A 10,000-nucleotide genomic window follows, 5' to 3' on the forward strand; every position below is an offset into this window, starting at 1 on the left:
ATAATATAATAATACGCAATAATAATACGTAATAATAATACGTATGATATCGACATATAATATAATAATATGTAATAATAATACGTAATAATAATATGTATGCTATCGACGTATAAACTGAGTCATGATGTTATCACACGGGTATATACACTGCTGATCAAAATTAATAAAATACAAACTTTTTTTAAAGATAGCTTTTAAACTCTTCCGACTTAAGGTTACCGATACTACAATCTAAAAGGTTATGAAAACAAAAGGCTACATTCCAAAGATTTATTTTTAAAATTTACATTTTTATTAAACTAAGCTTTTTACACATGATCAAAATTATATGATTAGAGACAAAAATTCTATTAAATTGTACAAAAAGTGTATGAAAAGTTTATGAAAACATTCAACAATCAAACCTCCACTAATTTTGATGACTTCAAAAATTCTTTGAGGCATGCTAGAAATAAGGGTTTCCATTAAGGTGCAGGGGATCCTGCTCCACTTTCTGAAGATGGTTTCACGGAGTTCATTTTTTGTTGAATATTGTTTGCCATTTTGATAAACCTCTCTGTTATCCATCCTCAAACATTTTCAATTGGTTTCAAGTCCGGTGAGCATGCAAGATGCCCCAAGAGATGGACTCCATTTTCTTGTATAAAGTTCAAGGTCCGTCTTGCAATGTGGATTGTAGCATTATCCTGTTGGAATAACCAGCCATCCCCACATAATGATGACCCTCCATCATTAAATATGATTTTTATAGCATGCTAACATAACTAGCTGCTGTCTCATGATTCTGCACCACCTGGAGCTCCATTGCCCCTCTCTAAGGAAAGGCACACCATACCATTACGGACCCTCCACCACTATGACGTATGGAAAAAAAATTCCAAGGGGCATGTTTTTGCCATGCCAATATCGCTGGAAGCCATCAGGACCATCCAAATTGAATTTTGTCCTATCAGAAAACAGGACTTTCTTCCAATTCTCAACGTCCCAGGTTTGGTATTCACGACCAAATCTTAAGCGGCCCACTTTGTGACGTGGAAGTAATCGAGGAATTTGTTTACGCTTTTTATTTACCATACCTGTTTGTTGTAAGTGTCATCTGATGGTTATTGGACTGCAATCAGCATTTGTAACCGCCTTAATTTGACTAGAAAAAGTCCTCTGTCATTCATAACAACCCGTCTGATTCTCCTACTCAACGCAGGAGAAATTTTGATGGGCCTACCAAAGGATTTTGCTTTTCCTTAATTCTCAGTATTCTTTAGAAAGTTACAAACAAGAGTTTTACTGCGATTTACCTTAGCTGCTATCGCTCGCTGCGACAAATCTTGCTTATGAAATTCTAGAATTCAAAAGCGTTCAACTTCGGTTTGTATTCTTGCTTTAGGCATGGTAACACCTTGACACGGTGATTGCTAAACTCTAACTGAAATAAAAACATTAGAATTACCATAAATCTACCAATGTATACTCTTGGCCTTATAATTTTGATCATGTGTAAAAATCCTAATTTAATAAAAATGCAAATTTTTAAATAAAACTTTTGGAATGTACCTTTTTGTTTCCATAACATTTTAGATTATAGTATTAGTAACCTTAAGTCGGAAGATTTTAAAATCTTTAAGAAAATGTTTCTTTTAAGGATTTTAAAGCGGTCTTAATTTTTTTATTAGTGAGGCATTACAATTCATATTTACATAAAGTATCATCTTTTTATAAGGAGAATAATACATGCTTCATACCTTTTCTTTCTTCAAGAGTTCTTCTATCTTTACTGCTGAGTTCCCTGATGACACATGAAATTACCAACACCATAACCAATTGAGACCTCTGTTCTTTCTTCTTTTGTGAAACCAAAGAACAACACTTTATATTTTTAAAATATAAATTTATTTCAGCTGTCTTAAATGGTCAAAAAAGAGGTCTGCATTTCGTAACTACATGTTTGTTCTTTACAGTCTCGCTTCCTGGTTCGAAATCCGTCTGTTCACTTCCGAGACCAAACTTAAACTCTTCCACTGACTAAGCTTCCCGACCTCTTGATCCCAGTCCCGTTACGTCATCATTAAAAAAAAACGCGCATCTATGCGTGCGACCTTTTCACGTATGACTGACAAGGTCATTTTGTTTATTTAATTTAGCTAATTTATGTAAACATCCTCAGCTAAAACCCATTGCTACACTTTATTCTATAGACAATAAAATATCCCTATATCAACTATTTTCACAATGGGATGGATAGATAGATTAATAGATAGTTAGATAGATATATTAATAGATAGATAGGTAGATAGATCGATGATAACTAATTTCATTTTAAACCACGTTATTATCAAACAATAAAATGAATAACACATCATTTAAGAAGCTAGTGGCGAATACTGGCGCATACATATAATTCTATCGAAAGCTACACTCTGTCTTCTATATCTATTTTATATTTTAGTATTCTCTTCAATAAATATATAATCCAATTTATGACAGTGTTCCAATATTTGAGTTGAATTATAAATATTAATGAAAATATTTTATCGTTATTTTTATGCTCGTCTGTGCTCCAATCTATAGTCCCTCCCTGTCCTGTACTTCCACGAAAAACACTCGTCTATCTGAAACCACTATCAATAATTTCACCCACTCTTTATCTGTACCTTAACCTAAACGTAGATTCCATGAACAAAAGTTTATTTCTTAGAACTGCACGCCTGTGGAACTCTCTTCTACTTTCCTGCTTTCCAACGGAGTACATTACCGTTGTCTTCAAGTCTAACGTGAACAAATTCTTGATGAGCCATCACCTTAAATAATACAATTCACTAAATGTCCACTATTAAGGATGACTACGACAGTTTCCCTTTGACCATTGTATACTGTTTAACCCTTATCTTCGAGTGGCCTCTGGGCCTTGATAAGTGGCGACTCCTTAAAAAAAGACTCTAAAAGCCTACATGTTGAACGGCAGAAAGTTTAATCAGATGTAATGCAATTAAAGGCGGTCGCTCAATAGAGGTAGAGGAAAATCTATTCAAGTCATTAATAGTCTAAGCCAGAGGTGACGGCGATTCAGTGCGTACGACACGGAATGATGACTTGGGTTTTTCAAGTTCCGATGCAATTCATTCCACAAAATCCACTTCACTTTGGATGTTGGCAACCTTCTCGTGGTCACACTCGTAAGTACATAGTGCCTTTCTGTAACAGACCGCGTATATGCGCGCGAAAGTATCAACAGCAGCCGAAGGAGAGCTGGCTAGCGAAAATATTAACAACAGAAGCAGCACATATGCAAATTAGCAAGTGTGCAGAAACTTTTGTCACAAGAAAAGGAGATAAAAATGCACCACATGGTCGAGAGAGAAGTTATACCGGGCAAGATGGGCGTGTGAAAGTCGAGGTCGAGAAGCGGTAGCGGCGACATATCCTTTTAAAAACTTCATGTGTGTACGAAACGACTTTTGAAATATAATAAATTTTTCTTGTTTTGCAGGAACCACGAATAAATGCATTTCGTTTGCACTTAAGATAATGACGGGTCGGGTTTTTATTTGTTTCCTTTGTTAGTTTTTGCCGGCAATGGAACTCACGTTACATTTCGAGTAATTATTCTGACAAGAACAATATGGAGAAAACCAATGCCAACAAGAAAGTCTTCGGATTCATACGATATGATGATGAATAGACTAAGTCTATTTGCAATGTCCAACGTAGGGTCGCCAATTACTCCACTCGTCTCTCTCTAATAGTAAATTAAGTGCACTTAATAATAAGCTATTACTTAAGCCGAGAAATTTAAACCATTTATAACTATTTGTTTTATTTTACTTCAGTTGAAGTTCTCAGAAATCAAGGGGCCAACTGCCTGCGGCTAACACTTGAACTTTATATGAGATTCATAGATATTCGCATTTTCCATTAAACTTCTTATCTCTCAAACACTGAGTTAGTAATGAAATAGAGAACATAATCTTCCTCTCCCCAATTAACCATTTTCATATGTTGTAGAATATTCTTCGTTTTGGTCTCTTAGTCTTATTAGATTCCAAGACAAGAATTTATCTAGTCTGGTGGAGTATCCAGCTTCGTACTATTACTTGAGGTAATATCACTTGGAGAAGATGCACCATTTCTCTAAAAGCCAATGTGAGTGAGCCATAGCGAGGAGATCTTATTTAAGCAGCGAATACTATGTGGTTTTGAATATTTGATCAGGGTTTACTTCTAGGGAAAGTATCCTCATATCAGGTTGTTCTGACAAACAACTGTACAGAGAGACCTTAGAAACTCGAGGATAATGTCTAGTACTGAATACAGTATGACATGTCTAGTTAAATATATTATCAACTAGTAGGACCCGTTAACCGGCGTTGCCCGTTGGAAGAATGACACATATCTACAACAGAATCGTTAAAGGACCCCTCCCTCAAAAAATACAACTATGGTTGTTGTTGGTTGTCACTGCCGTTTCTGGAAAATAGCAGACCTTGGCGGTTAGGGCCCAAATGAAATAATCTGGCTTCCACCATCGGGCATTTCTTTCCAGTGGCAACTAATGGAAGCCATTGTCTGTGATTGTCAGCAGTGTTGGGTATTAGCGATTAGTGCTGGTTTTGTGATATAACTTGCAGATACTGGCTGATTCTAAAAAAAAATTAAGGTTAAAACATTATTACGTACTCATTGGTCATGCTTAATTCAGTATAACTTTTTTAAAAATTACAAAAAAATGGTCCATTAGGAAAATAATAATTAGTAAAAACAACGGTTTTCGAAAACTCATTAGATTGAGAGAAATAAGTGGGAGATAACTATATTCCACCGATAACAGTATCATTCAAGTCGGCCCTCATTTATATTGTCGGTCTACTGCACGTATTTTTTTCTAAACGTAACAATAGCACATCTTCTAAATACTAAACTACTCCACAGAAAATAAAAACTATGTAAAAAACAAATATATAACAAATAAGTGTTTCCGTAGACAATACATTTACTTGCATAATATGTTTGTGTTTTAACTTATTTGAAAGCGTTTATTCAGTTCTAAAAGGAAAGGGTGGACATGATAAGTTAAAGCTTTGAAGCCTAGGTAATCGTCCATGTATATTAAATTAAATGAAATCGAAAACAGGATTGTACAATGCCCCGAAAAATAAAAACAAATATAGCATCATTGAAGTCTTGATAATCGCTTATAAATAGAAAAGTAAATATTGATACGCATAAAAGCTTTCTTTTATATTTTAAGGCTGTTTTTTTGGGGGGTGGCGTAGTGGTGTATCGGTATTTGGCGCATATTTAAATTCCAAAACAAATGCTTCGTGTACATTTTGAGAGGGTTCCGTCCGAGCAAGAACAGAGCAATATTTTATGGTAGTTCTGTGCGCGCAAGGAAAGAGCTTGCAATGCGTGTTAAAATGCCAATAAATCTGAAAACTTTTGTTATGGTTAACCGTAGTAAAATTGTAAGATTTCCAATCATTAATTTTAATAATTTTGAGCGATTATCAAGACTTCAAAGATGCTATAGATGTTTTCGTTTAGCAAAATTGCACCGTATTAAGAAGTTGTGTTAATTTTATGTTTGTGCGATTATCGAGTGTTAAAAGACGTTATGTATATTTTTTTTACTCGTGAATGTATTTTACTGAAATGTTTGGAATAAGTTTCCAGAATTTTTGAAATTAGGAAAATTATAAGGTTACGAGGATTTATTTATCTGTTTTACAGCATCTGTTATTAATTTGTTAGGTGAAAGTCCTCTTCTCACATTAGTAATGGTTTTCTAAATAATAGCATCATTATCCAGTGTTCCCTAGTACATTCATAAGAACAAAATCTATAAATAAAAAAAGAAAGTGAACATTAATTACCAAACCGCGACATATATGTTTTGTGCAAACGTCGACCCCCGCTCGTAGGCGATCAGATTGAGAAATCCTAAGGAATTAGTTAATGTATAAAATATCATATGTAAATGGAAAAATAAGCAAACATTAATCATTAAACCGCGTCTGATATAATATCGATCAGCAACTACTAGGGAGTTGTTTACATTTGACAGCTACGACCACAATGACAATAAAAGAAAGAAAAGAAAGCATGTAGCAGATATGTATTGTATCTAAGAGTAAACGTATGTTTGTGTATGTTTTAATCTTAGCAGAAAAGCTAAACAGTCATTAGTTACATGAAAGCGGTGGACGATTCACTTGATGTTGTTATATATTGAAAATTAAATGTCTATTAATGAAATTGACGCCGGGCGAATAATTATTTGTCCTAGCGACGCCATATTGTAATCTATTGAAGTCATAGTTTAAAATGATCTACTGTAGAAATAAGTATATTAACTGGCAACCAATCTGAGATAGCGGACTTTCCCGAGGGAGACTTTTTTTTTATTCTACTGCAGGAAAGATAATGACATAACTGTGTAAGTATGAGCCATTTACAGACAGTTAAGAGTATAATCTGTTAAACATGTAGACTTCCACTGAATGTTGACTGGTGGCGGTTATAGGTCTAAATATTTAGATGAAAAAATAAGTTTCTCTTTCGCTAACGATGTTGCGATTGTGATGTTGTTGCTTTTAGGATGTAATGTAGTATTTTATTATGAATGCGTCTGAAGAGGTGCTCGAAAAATATATAAGATAGTGGCTATTAGCATAGCTGGGTAAAATTTGTATGTGGCATCTGTTGTTGCAAACCCACGAAACTTTTTTTTTGGAGGGGAATTCCTGCGGCTACTTTATTAATATAGAGATTATCTTTGTAGAACATGTTTTTATTTGTAAATACATTTTATAAAAACACGGTGTATCGCCTTTTAATATCGCTCATATTTTTTAGTCTTATTTACGTCGTATCCATAATTTATATGTGAAATATTTGCGTTCGTCTGCATAACATTTTTAATAGTCCAAAAATGCGTCCAAAAATGCACTGAAAGGTTTGAACTTAAATAGATTCTTTATTTTCGATGATATCTTTCTGTAATTTTAACGCAATCTTATAAGAGCATTGGGAATATTTTAAAATAAATGCACAATTAAAACTATCTTTATTAATGAAATAATGTCGTTTACGTGTTGCACATTTTCAGGTTCGCATATCTGTGCTCTTTCCAAAACATTATTTTATAATTTATATATATATATATATATATATATATATATATATATATATATATATATATATATATATATATATATATTCTTTATATCCCTCAGCAGTAGATGCTGATGCAATTGATAGCCTACCACAATGTGATATTATAGTCAGAATGGATCGTTTGCCTAATCTGGTTGAGGTGCAGTTGGGTATCACACAAATCAGCAGTGGCGATGCACCTGGTTTGGATGGTGTTCTGGTGGAACTTCTTAAGTTTGGAGGTGCGAATATTGCTAATTCTATCCATGTTGAGGAAATCTGGGAAGGTGCTCTTGTTCCACATGATTGGAATGATGGTGTCTTGGTGAACCTGGATAAAGGAAAGGGACAGAAGAATGTTTGTGACCACTACCGTGGGATTATGCTTTTGGAAGCTGTTGGGAAAGTTCTCGCACGACTTCTATTAAACAGGTTACTGGAGGATGTTTATCCTAATGCTATTCCAGAGTCACAAATTGGCTTTACGTCTGGCAGAGGAACTATGGATATGATTTTTTCAGCCCTGCAAGTCCAGGAGAAATGCATTGAACAACAGATACCACTGTATCAAGTGTTTGTGGATCTAACCAAAGCATTTGACGCGGTTAACAGGGAGACACTGTGGTTAATCTTAGAAAAAGTATGGTGTGCTCCAACCTTTGTGAGAATATTCAAGAAACCGCACAGAGACATGAAAGCTCGAGTCTTGTTTAACGGAAAATTGTCTGATGAAATCCCAATTGACAATGGTGTCAGACAACTGATATTCTTGCTCCTACTCTTTTCTCTATATATTTCGCTACTCTATTTGCTCATGCGTTTCGAGATAGAGATAGAGGTGGCATGTTAAATTTTCGAACCACAGGTCGCATTTTTAATCTTAGAAGATTTAATGCCAGAACCAAGTTGCATAATGTCTTGGTCATGGAGTTACTGCATGCAGACGATGCTGTTTTTTGTTGCACACTGAGACTGATATGCAACATATAATGGATAGCTTTGCTTACTCCTGCACTGCCTTTGGTCTGAGGATCAGTCTGTCAAAAACAAAGGTGATCTTCACTCCTGCACCGGGCCAGTCATACGTGGAGCCGAACATCATGGTCTGTGGTGCTAGACAGGGAGTAGTTGATTAATTTGTGTACCTTGGTAGTTCTCTGTCGAGGGATGGCTGTCTCGATACTGAAATCCACAGGCGAATTCAGAGCGCATCTGTAGCTTTTGGAAGGTTGAAGAAGAGAGTGTTGTCTGATCGTGGCATCACAGACATGACTAAGATCTGCGTTTACAAGACCTGTGTGCTAATCACACTGTTGTATTCATCGGAGACATGAACATTGCATCAAAGGCACATTAAATGGCTTGAACGATTTCAACAAAAATACTTGAGATGTATCTTAAATATCAAGTGACAAGCACAAGTACCCGATATTGAAGTCCTTGTGAGAGCATGTTGCTCTAGTGTTGAGACTCTTGTAATCAAATCTCACATGAGTTGGGTGGGCCACTTGGGTCAAATAGAAGATTGTAGGCTGCCAAAATAATTTTTTTTACGGAGAGCTGGAAAATGGCAAGCGCCCTCAACATAAGCCTAAGAAGAGGTTCAGGGACTCTACAAAGAATAATTTGAAAGTCTTACAAATCGACATCGACACATGGGAAGAACTTACTCTGCAACTCCCCCCTTTTTTGTGACCTTTGCTCTGACTGGAAAATGTCATCGGGTCATGTGCACAATGATTATTTTAAAGTCTTTTTCTCTCCTCTCAATCATTCTCAAGTATTAATCACCTTTTTTTGGCATAAATTCTTTTGATCATTTTTCTAATGTAAAATTATTATTAATATTTATTTATTTCGTTTTTGAAAAACCTCAATCTTCCCCTGTTAGTTTTTTTTTTCGAAACATTTAATCTTTTGATCATTTTTTATATAATACTTGATCAATTTGTGGTTTATATAATACTTGATCAATTTGTGATTGATTTTTTTTAAATCTTGTGTCCGTGTATTTTTCCGCAGGATCGTGCTTGTTTCTATGCGAGAAACAACCCTTGATTTACGTTAACAATGTGATACTATCGCTTTCCTGGAGGGTTACCTGGTTAGGAACGCAATCAGCTCTACGGGGAATGAACGATATCCAAGGATATCTAAACGATAGACACATGCTAGAAACATCAACAAAAACGGGTCGCTCTGTCGTCAGTTATAACTGTCTGGTATGGGTCGCATCTTGTGTGGTCATTACAGGCATCTTCTCATCGTCGGCATAAATGGTATGCTGAAATCGAATAATTGTATAAAAATAGTGACAAATGCATTTTTATAAAAATATATATAATTTATTTAACACTTAACAAGTATGAAGTATCTTTTGTCGACCCATCGCGTATAGCGCGCAAGGCCTCAACTGTTTAAAGCAAATGAAATTATATTTTAATTTTCCCTTTCTTCATTGAAAGAGTGAGAAAAGGAGTGAATGAGAGAAATAGAGAAAGAAAGAGAGAGAATGAACGAGAGAAATATGCGTTTCATACAATGCTTTGTTTTTCGACTTCAGATATCCGCATATAAGTCTGACCATTCTAGAATGATTTTGACACTGCTAAAAGTTTCATAACACCTGTCATTCAAAACCAAGCGGCATGATCTAACATTCCCAAACCCACAAAACACCTGCATGAAACGTTTTTAGCTGCATCACAAAGTCAGGCACAAGCTTAGAAGCTAGATATAGCGGTTATTAATGTAGAAGCACTTAGCTCCCTTAAAAGGGGCTACATCATTGTGCCACACTGCATCAACAGCACATTAAATGGCTTGAACGATTTCACCAAAAATACTT

This window comes from Euprymna scolopes, chromosome 15, assembly GCF_053919585.1.
Source record: "Euprymna scolopes isolate OS-2025 chromosome 15, ASM5391958v1, whole genome shotgun sequence".
Taxonomy (NCBI): Eukaryota; Metazoa; Mollusca; class Cephalopoda; order Sepiida; family Sepiolidae; genus Euprymna; species Euprymna scolopes.